This window comes from Cynocephalus volans, chromosome 11 (assembly GCF_027409185.1).
Source record: "Cynocephalus volans isolate mCynVol1 chromosome 11, mCynVol1.pri, whole genome shotgun sequence".
Classification (NCBI taxonomy): Eukaryota; Metazoa; Chordata; class Mammalia; order Dermoptera; family Cynocephalidae; genus Cynocephalus; species Cynocephalus volans.
This window is the reverse complement of record NC_084470.1, coordinates 45,978,863-45,996,380: the sequence shown is the minus strand read 5'-3', so window position 1 is coordinate 45,996,380 and position 17,518 is coordinate 45,978,863.

The window sequence follows — 17,518 nt, the reverse complement described above, 5'->3', positions numbered from 1 at the left end:
ACAGTTTATTTATTGAAAGTTAATTAATTATATATATTTGTGGGGTACAGAATCGAACATCAATACATTTGACAATATGTGGTGATCAAATCAGGATAATTCATATGCTTATGTCTACAAAACATAATCAATCTTTGTATTCAAAAAACTGAGGGAAGGGAACTGGCAACCAGGAAAGCTTTGTCCAGCAGGGCTTTCTTTCAGAGATGAAGGGAAAGTGGTGTATTTCCCACCACCAAACAGGGACTGTGGAAGTTTACTATCACACAACCAGCTCTTTGGGAGAACCTTGGGGAGAGTCAAAAAGCAATCACCACCATGAATACACTAGAAAGAGAAAACACCACTGATAGAGCAGATATGCAAAGGAGAAAGAGAAAGAAACTATACCATGCCACCTCAAAAAAAAACAACAAAAACTGAAGACAAACAGTAAAAGGGAAAGAAAGGAACAAAAGATATTTAAATCAACCATAGGAAAAGCAATGAAATGATAGGAGTAAGACAGTACCTCTCAATAACAACCCTAAATGTAAATGGGTTAAATTCCCCACTCAAATGACACAGACTGACTGATTGAATTAAAAGGCTAGACTCAACTACATGCTGTCCTCAAGAGACTCATCTCACTGGTAAAGATGCACACAGACTAATAGTGAAGGGATGGAAAAAGATATACCACACAAATGGAAACCAAAAACAAACAGGAGTAGCTATTCTTATATCAGATAATCAGACAAGGAAAGAGAAATATTGCATGTTCTCATTTATAACTGGGTGCTAAGAAAGAAAGAGGAAGGAAGGAAGGAAGGAAGGAAGGAAGGAAGGAAGGAAGGAAGGAAGGAAGGAAGGAAGGAAGGAAGGAAGGAAGGAAGGAAGGAAGGAAGGAAGAGAGAGAGAAAAAAAGACCAAAACAATGTTGAACTTTCAGAAAGGGGAAACAAACCTAAGGATACTGGGGGGGAGGAGGGGTTGGGGAGGGATAGGTTGGGTAAAGGGCATAAAGAAAAGTCATGATTTGTAATAGTAATATGCTTATAATAAATAATTTTTTAAAAGACTTTAAACCAAAATCCTTAAAAAGAGACAAAGAAAGCCATTATATAATGATAAAGGGATATAGTCACCAAGAAGACATATATATTTATAATATAATATATTTGCACCCAATAATGGAGCACCCAGACATATAAAGCAAACACTATTAGACCTAAAGAAAGAGACAGACCCCAATACAATAATAGCTGGGACCTAAACACACTCTCTCGGCACTGGATAGATCATCTAGGCAACAAATCCACAGAGAAACACAGGATTTAAACTACACTTTAGACCAACTGGACTTGGCCGATATCTACAGAACATTTCATTCAACAATCACAGAATATACATTCTTCTCATCAGCACATGGAACATTCTCCAGGATAGGCCACAAGTTAGGTCACAAATCAAGTCTCAACAAATTTGAAAAAACTGAGATCATTTCAAGGAAATTCTTATAAGAAAATATTTATAATAACGAAACTTGGAAATAGCCTATATGTCCAATGATTGTATTATATCTCTATATATGATGAAATATTTTATAGACACTAAAAACCAACATTTGAAGAATAATTATTGATGTGGGAAAATGTTTATTTGTATATCTATGTGAGTATTACAATTTTATTCCTCCAAAAGGATAAATACACCAAAATATGCAATTATAAATAATATGTTTATTTCCCTTATTTTTTACAACTATAGTAAATATAATACTACTTTATAATTAGAAAACATAAATAAATATTATCACATTTTTAACCAAAGAGTCAGCCTTTGGATCAAGGTCATCAAAAGGAAAATAGAATACTCATTCAACAATTAATTATTGAGTAGTTCCTACACTACACAGCCAAGCACTGTGCTTGAAGCTGAAAATTGTAAAATTAGTAGAACCCACTTCCTACTTAAAAGAGTTCACTGAGAGCAATGTGCATTGATTTATCATCTGACAATAACCGTAAAATGTGGTAAGTGTGGTGGAAGCACAAAGAAGGGATTTCTGACTTTTTGGAGGAAGGATAAAAACGTCTTCACTGAAAAAGTAATACTCCTTCATGTATCTTCATTTACTCATTCCTTCCATTCATTTTATCAACAGCTGTCTTTCAAACACTTACAATGTCCCAGGCACTGCACTAGATGCTGTAATGATTAACAAACCCATCACTCCTCCCTTCAAAGTCATCACTATCTAGTGTAGGATTGAATGCCTTGAAGTTTACATGGTCATTTGCCCAATTGCAAGTCTCTGGCTGGTGACCATAGTGCCCCAGTTCTTCACATAATTTCTGCTGTGGTGTCTAGGCTTCCTTCTTAGTATATGAACTTCCCCTCCTCCATATCCCATATTCCTATGTCTGACTAATATATCCTGTCAGTAACACTTCTGTTCTCTCAGGTCCCATTTAAAATCAGTGGTCTCTGAAAAACACTTTAGGTCTACACTAGCGATGCCAGTCATGCCCTCTCTATATCCTAATTCTACTTTCTGAGAGGGTCACCTCCCACAACCCTGCAGATGGGCAAAGGGCAAAGGGAACCCAGATGCAACCTGGGCCAATCAGGTTCTCTCTTCCAGGAATTTGGAATGGAACACGCAGGCTAGCGGCAGTCTCCTTTGAATGTAAAATCCTTGAGAGTGCTATCCATCCAGGCCTGAAAGGATCTACTTTGGCCTGATGCAGTGAGTGTTGGAGAATCCATGTCCAAGGAAAGAAAGGTGACTGACTATATGCCCAGAGAGCACAGTACCTGGGAGAAAAACATTTTGTGAGCTGCTGTCTTGGCACCTCCAGCCTTTGGATTCTGGAAAATTTCCCCCCTGTTTTCATGTCTTTTAAAGAAGCTCATTTGAATGGGCTTCTCCTCCTTGAAATTAGTACTATATCATTAAGAAGGTTTCCAAGAGAAGGTTCCTAAAACCCTTGGGGGAATCCCACAAATCTACTGGAGATATCCTCTAGTTGGATCAAGACTGGGTCATTCTCTGAGCCTTGCACAAGGCAGATGCTCAATAAATAATTGTTAGTTCAATGCATGTAGAAATGAAAAGCTGCCCCAAACAGTCTTCTCTGGCTGCCTGAGAGTCCTCATTTACCTTTCTGCTATCCACAGCCAGAACAAGGAAAATGGTCACGTGGGCACACGCACAGCTTGGATTCTCTGTCTCAAACTTGTTCCAGCAGTCATTGAACATCTGTTTTCTTTGGCAGTCCTCATTCCATTGAGCCATTCCAGTGGATATTAGAGTTCTTCCCTACTCCCAGTCTCTTGAGTGATGGCTTTTCTGACAAGGAAAATGCTCAGTGTTCTCTTGAGTCCTATCAATAGTCAGAATCGTAAGGATAGGAGCATACAATCAAGCACAGACAGGCCACTAGTGAAGATTTAGTCCTTGGTTAGCAGCAACAGACTTCACAAGCAGTTTTGGAAATGAGGTCAAATCCATCTGTTTCCAGATGGTCCCGGACAACTAAAAAAAAATGCAAAGGGTAATGGAAAAATTTTCAGGCATCATATGGTCATTTATCACATCTAACCAGCACCTTGGTTCCTGAAATGCTAGATGAATCTGTCTTGGAAGTTAGCTGTGTAGCTGTTCTGTATATGTGGACTTTATTTTTCAAAGTAAAATAATAACAAGGATTCATAAGCCATGCACCCTGTCCAAATTAATCACTCCCTCCCCATTGCAATTTATTTGCCTAGAATTTTAGCACCATTTTTTCTTCCTTGTATTCTTCATTTAACAATATTTGTTGAGCACCTACTATTTGCTGAGCTCCTTTCTGGACACAGGAATAGAATAGTGAGCTAAACAAAGTCCTCTACTTTCATGGAACATATGTTCTAATTGGTGTTTAGAGGGAGACAGATAAACAAAAAAAGAAGTAAATACATGATATATATTATATATAAAATATATATTATACTCATATATGTTAAACGTATAGTATATAGTGGTGATTATGGAGAAAATACTACAAAATTATGAAGATACAGAGTTCCAGTGGTGAGAGAAGTTTGCTGCCTCATAAGAATACTCAACGAAGACCTTACTGAGCTGGTGACATGTGAGCAGAGACCTGAAGGAAGTGTGGAAGTTAACCTTGCACATGTCTGGGGAAAGAATATTCTGGGCAGTGGGAACTACAAGTACAATGGCCCTGAAGCAAAAAAATGCTTCATGTGTTCTAGGAAAATGAAGGAGGGTGATGTCTTTAGATCGGAGTGAGTGAAGGGAAAAGGACATGTCATGAGGTCAGAGAGAGGTATACAAATAGTTTCTACTAGACCATGAATTCTAGGAAGCGAGGACCACATCTAATTCATTTTTATACCCTCCTAAGCTCTTATCACAGCTCCTGGCATATAGGACTGTTTTAATAAATGTTTGTTGTAGTTATAAATAAATGCATAGTTTACTTATTCTTTATGTCATTTCTAGTGTGTTCCTTTTATTGTCATAAAGTTAAGAAATTAAAGTTAGCTTTCATTTCCGTTAATATTGAACTGGGTTTAATTCCTGAGCCAGTATTTCTCTTTCTGATAAGTGGGAGCTAAAAAACAAACAAATAAAAAAGAAAGATACAACAATCACAAAAATACATTGATCTTTCAAAAGGAGGGAACAGAACTGAGGTTACTAGAGGTGGAAAATGGGGGGAGCACTTAGCAAGAAATTGGTATAAGGTCACAAAGAATGATTACATTTTGTAATGATTAATATACTAATTATCCTGATTTGATTATCACATATTGTGCATAGGTATTTATAGCCAACTCTGTACCCCACAAACATGTACAATCAATTATGTTTTAGTAAAAAAATTCCTTAGTCAGTAGGCATAATTCTGTTAGATATACAATGCATGGATGCATGTATAGATGAATGCATGGACAGACGGATGGATGAACTGATCAACAGACTTAGATATATAGATGTTAGATTTGCACCATAATTTGGGCCATGATCACATATATAGCTCTATATACGTCCAGGTTCCAATGAGCCTCCCAATTTATCTTTGACTTGCCTATTTGCAATTTTATTCATCAAATGATACAGCATGAGAAATTTGATCCAGCCTAAATAGGTGAGATTATTGTTTGCTAAAGCACTGCTGTCCCAAACTCAAGAATGTTGTGCTGTTGGAACTTAAATATGAGCCCAGTTCTGAGCATCTTTATCTCAGAGGCCTTGAAAGGTTACCATTTTACCTTGGTGATTCTGACTTGTCTCCTGGTTGTATCCCTGTCTTTTTATTACCTTTCTGGGTGATTTACAATTAGCTTCAGTCTGTCTATTTCAGCCCAACACTAACAGGTAGGGCTTAGCTGACTTAGACATGCATGAGACCCCTGAAAGCTCTACAGGACACTGGGATTCACCAGGTTCTTGGCCAATGTTTCTTCCCTTGTTTCATTTGCCTGGGTCCTGGCCAAGCCTGAAGCCATCTTTAGCTAATATGTAACCAAATTAAATGTTAAATGAATAAATGAACAAGCAAGCCTCAGGCCTCAGTCAGACCTTGCAAGGAGAAAATAGAGACCATCTGTTACGTTGAAGCTGAACAAATTTTAAATTAGCTTTAAATTTTTTACTCCAGTATTTCAAGAAATAAACAATTGGCTCTTAACACATAAATGTGGTTATTTCCTTCTGTGAGGCTGGTAAACACATTTACCCATGTAGCTACTATAACACATCTAACAACATTAATTGATATGAGACACTAGAATGTGATTTCTTATAAGGATGTCAGAGATGAATGCAACACATTCTCCTTTAAAGACACTCCGGAAATACTTTGTCTATCTCACACATGATATAAATTCTAATTGGTATCTTTCACCAAGTATTCGGTTGTACTATGCTATGAGCAATGGAAGTTCCCTATAAACTATGACTGTTATCCAAATACAAGACTTATGATAAATTTCTCTTGGCTTTGAATGCGAGGGAAAGCTTGTGTCTTCTTCATAACTGGTCTATACATCTAATAATAACTGATAAGCCACTGGATTTCCCCTTTTTTGTCTTGTCTTCTAAGAAGTTCAAAGCTTGAGCATTAAGCTCCATTTCATTACCCCTCATCCCAGTTTTCTAGCATAATTTCCCAGTCCCTGCTGACACTACATGATTTCTGATCTTTGGTTAGCTCTATTTTAGCTTTTCCATTGTTGCAAGCTTTACATTAATGTTCAGGGAAGTTTGTGGGATGCCTCAATGTGAAACAGGAAGCATATAAATTGTTAGTAACAAAAATGTGTGTGACTTTAAAACATAGAGCTTTTGAGTCATGTGGACTTAAATTCAAATATCAGCTTCCACACTTGTTAAAAGTGTGAGCCTGATTGATCAAATTGCTTAAATTCTCTGACTTTCTGTCCTTCATCTGATAAATAAGGGTAACAATAATAAAATTTTGTAAGGATTAAATAAAATAATACATAGAGAATGCTTAGAACCCTATCCAGTACCTTGTATGTGTTCAATAAATGATATATCCATGTGGACAACTAGCCACTGAGAGATAACTTTGATTTACACAATGTATGAGAAGTGTTTCTTGAATACAATAGGGTAGCTGAAGTTTCAGACCTCGGAACCAGGTTATGCAGGTTCAAACCCCTCCTCCATTATTTGCTGTCTCTAACCTTGGGCAAGTTTCTTTACTTCTCTATGCCTCAGTTTCCTAATAGTTAATGAGCATAAAAACAAAATCTACCTTACAGTGTTATTTTAAGGAGGTAATACAGTACAGAGCTACTATTATTATTGGTTGACCCTAGATTCAAACTAAGTTTTCAGAGACAACTAGTCTGTTTTGCCGCTAGGAAAAACTGAAAATAATAAACAATGAAAACCAAGTTGGTCTGAGAACACAGAGATATTTTTCCTGGGTTTATTTTCATTTCCATTTTGGGAGCTTTGTTAATAGTGTTAGAGACAAACATTTGTATTGAAATAAATGTACAACATAAGCTCAGAAAAGTACACATTTTAATTTCTCCATAATAGAAAGGAATTGTTGGGGAGCTTGTATATCTCTTATACCTTTGTAAAGTCAAGAACCAAGAGAACTGAAATACCCCACATGCCATCGACTCCTTGTGTTTTTATTTTATTTACTCTTTGCAACATGTTTTCATATTTAGCCACTGTCTCTTTTGATCTTCAAAGTGAGCCAAATAAGAAGGAAGGACAAGTACAATTAATATCAATAATACAATGAATAATCAAGTGAAATGACTACCTCGGGGTCACCCAGCTAGTATGTAATCCAAAGCCAGGTACCTTTTGTCTTCATACCACACACATTGCCCTAACTTAGACTTCCACATTGGAGCAGTTTCATCAGTTAAAAAAAAAAATTCTACAGTGACCACTGGGACATCTAAACAGAAGACTCTAGGATATTTCAGCTCCTCCAGGAAAGTGCCTCACTCTGAACCCCTCAGGGATGGGAGCACAGGTGCCTCTTTCCTTTTGTCCCTTGTGCATTGCATTTCAGGCCCTTTCATCCCTAAGTTGTACACTAAGTACTGCCACCAGCAATACAGGAGATACTTCTTAATCCCTGGTACTCAAAAGGGAAAATTAAAGCACGTAATCACAGGATTAGGAAAAGCTGAACTAGGGGCTCAAAACCCCTTAGAGCAAGTTTCCAAATAGTTTTGCTGTTTGCCAAAATATCTTTATTTAAGCCTTTTTGAATTATAAGAGAAAGGTAATTTAAACCATAACTTTTTTCCTACCCAAATGAGTAGCTTCTGCTGTCTAAGAAAAAAGAGGAAAGCCTCAAAAAGATACCTGTGGCAATTGTAGCCCTTGGGGGAAAGGAAAGACCTCTTCGGTCATCCAGATTCAGGCCACTTGGAAATGGACCAGACATATAGGTTGGAATCTGGGATGGTTGTTACGCTGCTGTCTCTCAGCACCACCCACCCTTCTGTTCTCTGTTTTACGATTCTGAGGCTGACACCACCGATGAGAATTCTCCTTTGTCATCTGGCTTCTTGTTAGGATCTGCCAATTAAGGGTGTTACAGGGAGATTGCAAGACTAGAGAAAGAAGAAGGCTTTCTCCTTGCTGTCTGCTTCCTGTTCCTGTCAGTGTCACCTCAGCAATGGTTCTTCACCCCAGGAGCAGCGGGTGGTTCCAGGCACTCTTTTTCCGTATTCCCAGAACCAGAATTATTGGGTTATCTTCAGAGACACCAGCACCAGCCAGATGATACCTCCTGCTCCATGGTCTGGGTCTTGATAACTACCAAGTCAAAGAACATTACAGAATGGGTATAGGAAAGGAGCCTCTCAGTCAGTACTTCCACAATCCCCCTTGGAGTGGCTCAGGCTTCAGTGACCCAGTCCTCTGGGCGTGAGCTGCAAGGACCCAGACTGACTGTATGCAGAGGTCTGAAAGGCATATGCACCTCCACTAGACAAGTCCTGTGGGCTTGGCTACCCAGCTCAGTGTCAGGGAGAAAGAACACTGTGAGAAGAAGAGCTTCCAAGGGAAAAGATGGGACAGGAAATGATTTCTCTCTGGGCTTGTGCCTCTGTCAAGCAGAATGACTTTACTTCTGTTCAACAATCAACTATTGGGTACTCTATGCCAAAAACTTGTGTGAGGTGCTGAAATTAAAAAATAGACAAGTCATGGTTTCTACCCACAATAACTCACAGTCTAGGGGAAGTTACATGTCCTCTGCTAGCTCATTCCAGTATCCTTTGATGCTAATTCAAAAATCCCAGAGGAGTTAGGGATGAAAAGAATCTCAGGACAGTAAGATAATGGTTGTAATACAGGGAAGTGCAGTGAGAATGGCAAAGAGGGACTTACAGTGGTTGCTCAGGTAAGCAACAGTTTTCATTGAGGGACTAGAAAGATGAATAGGAGCATTCTCCAAGAGGATGGAGGGTGGAACGGTGAACAAGTGAAGGGAAGATACGGGCAAAAGCACAGCCCACTTTAGCAACAGTGCTTGGTTCAATTCCCCCAAAGGGAAGGACTTGGTTGCAGGTGGTTATTCTGAGAGGACACGAGAGTGGGAGGGAGTAGTGAAAGCAAGACAGAGAGGGAAGAACGGCCATTAAAGAGTGTATTCATGAGTTTACCACTTTGGGCAACAAGGGCCCAAACTGCTGGTGGCCTGCTGAAAACCCATGTAGAACTCACCTCAGAACTGTTCCACTGGCAGTTTGGATGGCTGGGTTGAGGTTTGCTTCCAGGGAAGTTATCTTGATCATGCTTCAAGCTCTGCCTGCATGCAACTGAGCAGACTTTGGTGGCTTTGGAGAGAGTATATAGCCACCCCCTCTGTGAATGAGATGTGATACTGTCTAATGCATGGAGCTGTCCACCCCAGCTGTGCTGAATCAGATGGGCTGATGGATGTGGTCCATCACAAGCATCTGCTACTAACAGGTTGTGGCCCCTGTTAAAAGTCCCCTTTAACCCTTGTAAGATGGAAGATATCTTCCCCTAATAAGCCTAAATTTTTTTACTTCTGTCTCTGCCCAAGATCCTGTCAAGTGGATATTTATTTCCATATACTCCTTTTTAATATTAAGCAAATTATCACAATTCCATATGGTCTCAGAGAACAAGTGCAAAAGGCTTGGGGGATTATCCTTTTAAAAAGGAATTTAAAATTCCTTTAGAGTACACAGGTGTTCATTACAGTATTTCTTATTTATTTTTGTATTTTCAAGATCTATTTTTAAAGAGTTATAGTTTACATATAATAAAGTGCACAGGTTTTAAGCATACAGTTTGGTGACTTTTGGCAAATTAACACATCCTGAAATGATAACCACCCAACAATCAAGATGTTGAATTTTCCATTACCCCCAAAATGTTCCCTATACGCCTGTTGAAGGTGATCCCCCTACCTCTGGTGCCAGGCAGGACTGATGTATCTTTTTTTAACTTTAGACTAGTTTTGCCTGCTCTAGAATGTCATACAAATGAAATCACACAGTATATACTGTTTTGAGTATGGCTTCTTTCATTCGATATACTGTGTGAAAGTTATTCATACTGCTGCATGTTTCAGTAGTCCATTCCTCTTTATTGCTAAATACTATTCCACTGACTAACAAACACATCAGAAATATTTATCCATCCAGCTATTTATAAGCATTTGGGTTGTTTCCAGTTTGGGGATACTATAAATCAAGTTGCTATAAACATTCTCGTGTAAGTATTTTTGTAGACATATGTGTTTATTTCTCTCCGGTAAGTACCTAAGGGTGGCATTACTTGGTAATAGGATATATGAATGTTTACCTTTACAAGGAACTGCTAAACTTTTCCAAAGTGGTTTACTAGTTTCATACTCCCACCAGCAATACATGAGAGTCCCAGTGTTTCTACAGTTTCAACAACACTAGATATTGCAGGTCTTTTTATTTCTCACCATTCTACTGGATATGAGCTAGTATCTCCTTGTGTTTTTAATTTGCATTTCCTGAATGACTTCTGATTATGAAGTTTTTCATGTGCTCATCAGCTATTTATATATCTTCTTTTTTGACATGTCTGTTCTAGTCTTTCGCCCATTTTATTGGGTTGTTTGTCTTTTCCTTATTGATTTGTAACTTTAAAAAAATGGAACCACCTATATGCCAAAAACTATAGATTACATATGCAGAAAACTTTTTAAACCTTCCACATGATACTGCAAATTATCCTTACCTGATTTATCATTGTACCAGTTGAGGTTGTTCAGACAGTTAATGCATTTATTCAATAAACGGTTAGGGAATCATGTTGTCTCATCAATATTCTATAATTTGCCTTTGTTAGCTGCTATTTTCCTCTTCGTTATTATACTAAATGTCAAAATTTTGAGTCTCAGATCGTTTGGCTGTGATTTGATAAATTTTCTCAAGGAATCAGATTCTAATATGTTTTCTTGTTGACATGTTATGATATATGGCACACACATATACACATATATACACCTAAATATAATTGCTTAGAAATATCTCATGTGATCTGGTCTTAATCATTCAAGAGACTACACATCATGTTAGGTATAGGAGCTATCAGCATTGGAATCTTGGTGGCTAGACTAACATTCATTAAGTAAAAATGAATTTTGATATTACTAAATAAAAATTGCTTGATAAAGAACTGCCCATAGGATACACTTAGCCATGAACACAAACTATGCACCACTTAAATTAGGACTTAAAAATGACCAGAACTTTATAAAGAAGAATCCACATGGCTGGAGATTTTTTTTAAATAGATGTTTAAATAGAGATTTTAGAAATGACATGATTACTGATGATTACAAGGTTCAGAATTTTCCATAAATTAGGTGGCTAGAAAAGTATGTGTTGATAAGCTATAATGGAAGAAATGATCACTGAAAGCCATCAAAAAACTCATGGGGTAAGGCGTTTGAAGGTTTATTCAGGTAGATGCTAATTTGCACATTATATTTGCAGATAGAAGAAATGATTCTCAGCCCTAGATCTGCCTCTTATATAAAATGGCAATAACTATGGTGATGATAGTGGCGTCTGGCAATGATGATGATGTCTGATGATGATGATATTTGTAGTGATAACAAAGATGATTATTGACTTACTTGCTTAGGATTTAATAAAGATAATGTCTGTGAGAGCAGTTTGTAAACTATAAAGCTCCATACAAATGTAAGGTGCTGCTTTTGTAATTTGAGGAGGAGTCACTTGGTTAATGAATTAGCGAGAGTTCAACCAGAGAAACAGAACCAGCAAGAGATATGTATTAAGAAATTTATTGCAAATAGTTTGCTTATACAACTATGGGGACTATGCGGACTAGCTGGGCATGTTCAAATTCCACAGATCAGGCCACAGGAAGAGCAGGCTGAACCCTCAGGCACAAGCTGAAGCAATCCAAAAGCAGAATTTCTTTTTATTCAGGAAAGCCTCAGTTCTACTTTTAGGACTTTCAACTGATTGAATCAGGCCCACCCAGAACAATCTAATCTCCCTTACTTAAAGCCAATTAATTATGGACACTAATCACATCTACCAAATACCTCCATAGTAACATCTGTATTATGCGATTGAATCACTGGGGACTATAACTTTGACAAGTTGACACATAAAGCTTGACTATCACAGTCACATACTATTTTATGCTCATGAGCCAGTTATTTAATGTCTTTGAGTCTGAAATGGGAATAACTGTCTACCATACAGGGTGGTCATGAGTATCCAGTAAAATGCTATGGGATAAATAAATGTTAACTATAAGGTAGAGCAAAAATTAAGGGGCTGTCAGCATTAGGGAACCAAATTTGGCTAGCTAACCCATACAGGCATGAAAGCTGGGCCTTAGACCTCCCTGGCACCATTTCTCAGTTAACAGAAGAAAAATTACCACCCACCCATCTATCTCACTGATCGTGTAAATAAATTTGCCAGCAAACCCAGGAGACTGAGTGTGATTGAAAATAATGTGATTCACACCACAGTTTTAAAAGATTATCCTTATTTAAACAATGTTTCAAAATGTTTCACTATTGCCAGCCTATCATCCAAGCTGACACCTTCCTAGGGTCCTGGACAAGGCTCAGTTCCCTTGCTTTGCCCTTGGAAATCTGAGCAGAACAATTGCTTAGAGGCTCACAATCTCCTGAACCAATTCAGCTTCCTAATAATGATATGTAGATCAAACTCACTCTGAGTAGATGGCTGAGCCATTTCCTTCATGGAGGAAAATCCCCAGCACATATCATAAACCCCACATGAACAAGGCAACTTTAAAGATTCAGATTATAGGTGAATAATCTGCAAAATAGATTTCTTCTGCATGTGTAATAATGGGGTTTTGCAGTTTTTTCAAAGTTGTATCTTAAAAGCATATTCTCTAGGCCAAAAAAGTAATAATAATTGCAAATTCATCCCAGCAGATTGAGAGAAATTCAGGGATTTAGTCTGAGAAAATACTTTTGCAGTTTATAGAGGATGGCATTTGAGAGGATATTAGGTTCTGTAGTAGTTAGGGTCAGGCGTTAACAGCCACTTTTGAGCAGAACCAAAATAACACTGAATCTGATAGAAGATACAGCCTTTGTCAGTTCTCAAGAATGCCAGTCTCCCCAAACAGAATTTAATTTACCTGCCCAATTTTCACTGGGTCAGATCATATCAGATATTTTATAATCATCAATTCCCAGCCAGCCAAGCTACTGAATATAATAAAATCTTTAAATGTCTCCTTCTCCCATGTTCTATAATGCAAGTCTACCTTTTTCTCTCTTATTTTTCTATGTGCTTTACCCCCAATCAAAGAGCAATTGTTCTCAAGTATTCAATCAGACACAATCTTTGAACACCTACTATGTGTCAGGTACTTTTATAATAAGCTGAGATTACAATAAAATGTAAAATAGGATTCTCATGGTTTAAGAGACTAGGGCAGGAAGGAGATACTTAAACAAATCATTATAATATAATATGAGATGCAGAATAAGACAGTTGGTGCAAGTGCTCTAGGAATGCAGAGGGAGAAAGACAAAGATAGCTGAGCAGGGAGCAAAAAGTTTCATGGAGGAGATGACCTTTGAATTGCTTCTTGAAGGCGAGGAGGCACCTTTCAGACACATCTGACATGTCACAAATATTTACTTTGTGGCCTCAACTAGGCTAAGTACTTCATGTGTGTTAAGTAGGAACCATAATTATCCTCACTTACAGACAGAGAGGATGCATAACTTGCTTTTAAGGTCACATACAAAAGGGGCTAGGAGCATTGTTCAGTGCACACTGCAAAGAGCAGCAAAGCAGCAGCACAGCATGAAAGATCGTGGTCAATTGGAAAGTGATGTTGAACACCTGTGAGTCCTGAAGTCCTATTCTCTCTCTTTTTTTTTTAAATTTTATTTTGTCGATATACAATGTGGTTGATTATTGTGGCCCATTACTGAAACCTCTCTCCCTCCTCCCTCTCCCCACTCCCACCCAACAATGTCCTTTCTGTTTGCTTGTCGTATCAACTTCAAGGAATTGTAGTTGTTATGTCTTCTTCCCCCCCGCCGGTTTTGTGTGTGTGTGTGTGTGTGTGTGTGTGTGTGTGTGTGTGTGTGTGTGTGTGTGTGTGTGTGTGAATTTATTTATTTATTTATTTTTAGCTCCCATCAATAAGTGAGAACATGTGGTATTTCTCTTTCTGGGCCTGACTTGTTTCACTTAATATAATTCTCTCAAGGTCCATCCATGTTGTTGCAAATGGCAGTATTCTCTTGAAAAAATATTCAGTAAACTTTTAAGTCCTTTGACAACAATTCAACCATTTTGTCACTCAACTGAGCTAATATTTCCTATTCCTATGTTTTTCTCAGACTTTACAACAGATATCTACTCTGTGAATATGTCCACCCTGTCTGTGCCTGAATGGACGTATCCATGTCATTCAATGAAGATCAACCTACAGACAATCTTCCTTAGGAAGAGAGACCATGTCTTACGGATCTTCTGTATCCCCTGAGCACTAAGGCCAGAGACAGAAACATAACATCACTCAATACACAGTCTATCTGTGAAGCTCAGTATATGACCAGCATGAAAATAATTAAAATTTGAAACAATAAGGATGGAACTGGAAATCATCATGTTAAGTGAAGTAAGTAAGGCACAAAAAGACAAGTACCGCCTGATCTCACTTACATGTGGAATGTGAAGAAAAATATATATATGGTTCTCATAGAAGTAGAGAGTAGAATAATCATTGCCAGAAGCCAGGGTGGGGAGGGGACGAGGAGAAGTGGTGGAATAATGGGTACAGAACTACGCCATCTACCCTTAGTGAATCATGGTGCAGTACATGCACATATTGAAACAACACACTGTACCCCACAAATATGTACGAGTAAATGGTAACATATTTTGAATTAAAAAAAATTGTAATATGGAAACAATGCAGGCAACTACTTATAAGCACAATATAATTAAGGCATTATAACAAAAGGAGAGTAAAAAAAAAAGAAAAAAATCACAACGTGTTCTGACCAATTACTTCATCTTAGACCTCAGAAATAATTAGGAAATCACATTTGGCTGAAATAGACTCTAAATGAGAGTGTGATAAAAATTTCTCCCAGAAGAGTTTAGGGTATTATATCAGTTTTCCAAGGTTGCCATAACAAAATGCCACAGACTCGGTGGTTTAAACAACAGAAATTTATTTTTTACAGTTGTGGAGGGTAGAATTCCAAGATCAAAGCATTGGCAGGTTTGATTTCTCCTAAGGCCTCTCCTCGGGGTGCGGACGGTGGCCTTCTCACTGTGTCCTCACTTGGTCATTTCTGTCCTGTGTCTTCCTCTTATAAGGACACTAGTCTTAATGGATTAGGGCTCCCTCCTTAAGACCTCATTTAACCTTAATTACTTCTGCAAGACCCTATCTCCAAATACAGTCAGGGTTTCAACATATGAATTCTGGAGAGATACAATTCAGTACATAGAATGTGCATTTGTAAGAGGAAGTGAGAAAAAGCCATTTTAGGGTTCTAATTTGAGAATGTTGCTAGAAATAACTTATATCCTACCAGAGCACCTTGCTTGGAGAAATTTTGCATAAAACACATTTTACTGCCTGTACAGGTTTGTCTCTAAGAAACAGTTAAATGAAATGAAGAAAATTATTTAAATCTTTCCACTTCTCCTTAATTCCTTCTTCAGGATAGAAGAAGATGGCCAGCATCTATCTGACAATAGTTGACTTAGTGAAATCTCTTCTAAACAATGGTGGCACCTTGGGATGAGTGACTTTTGACCCTCCATAATCTCCAGTGACCCTCAAGTCATGCATGTCAAATAATCATATAGTTTAAGTAAAAACAGTATACTTGCTATAAGCAAATAATTTTCAAAACATATCCTCTGTCATCTCCTCCCAATTAGATTGCCACCTCTAAAGCCTAACTCGTGAAAATCTCCAGCCACTGCTGTAGATTGTTTTCAGTCTGCTGTAATTCAGAATGCTATAGGATCATTCTGTTCAAGATAGGAGATTGAGTGCATGGAGTTATCTCCCCTAAGACTCCATATAAAGTCCCATTAAAATTTTAATGATCGTAATAGAGAATTTAGAAAGTGAATAAATCCATATTCGGCCAGAAAATGTGAGCACAGAAGGAGCTCCAGCAGACATAAAATTTTAGCAAAGTTCTAGCATAGAGAAAACATGGAATCATACTGACAGATGAAACAGGATGAGGAAGCTACACTGAGAGAGTAACCTGACCTGTATATGTTCTCTCTGCCCCGTGCCTTTAAGTTAAGCTTATTAATTGCCATGACATGAACTGTAGCCTGTAAGAAGTAAGGAAGAAAATTTCCCAGAACTAAAGTAAGTCACAAGCTCTTGGGATAAAAACCCCACCAAATGCTGAGCAAAATGAGCAGGGACACATCCTCATGAACTGTGAGCACACCAAGCAGGGCCACGCCTCTGGATATACAGGCTGTGCTCTGCACAAGGGTACCCAGCCAAGGCAGTGAGCAGAGGTTATATCCAGCCCACGCTTACCTCACCAAGCCAGGCTCTGGGGCATAGAGGGCTGCAAGGCCCACCTAGAGAAAGGGCACTTTTTGTACTCCACATAAATATGCCATAAGAGCCACCCTAATGCCAAGGGAAAAGAAAGTGTCCTAAAGCTTATAGACAGAAAGAAAAGAAACAGGTTTTTGCATGAATACCATGGATCAATGCTGTGATAGACATAGAGATGCATTACCCTGATCCCCCTTCAAGGAAGACTTATGCCCAGATGCAGTGACTACAGTCGGCTCAGAGCCTCCAGCTGTCAGCTACCTGAGGGTCAGCCTCAGCTACAGAGAGCTGACTCACCTAAGGTCATGCCCTTCCCAGAGCAGCCTGGATATGGTGACTGAGAGAGGGAGGGTACAAAGGCCCAACCATTTCCACCCAGTCCAGGACACCCCTGGGTAGTACTCACTCCAGAGCACCTGCCAGGTCGGCTGAGACTTTGTCAGGCCTGCAGTTCACTTTATCTTCTTAGTCAGCCCAATCCTGCTGTTGCTGCCTTCCTTTTACTGGTGTTGATCCTTAGTAAACATCTTGTTCTCCAAACTTCATCTCTGTTTCTAAAGAACCCAACCTGCAAGAAATGGCTTCAAACATGTGCAGAAAAGTAATCTTGAATTTCTAGTTTTACATCAAATTGTTACTCAAATGTGAGGGCTAAATATTAAATCATGCATACCGTTTAGAATTCTGGAGGTTACTGCTGGAAGAATCAAAAGCAGAAGTGCTTACCTGTGGGAAGTGGATCAGAGGGGAGAAGGAATGGAACAAAGAACAGTTGATTTCTCTTGTATTCCCTTCTGCACTGCTTGAATTTAACTTTCTGTGTGTATAAACATTCACCTGGCTTCTGTTCTCCCTCTGCCCCTTGGATCAGCCCTCATTTATGACTGTCTGTCCTAATTCTGA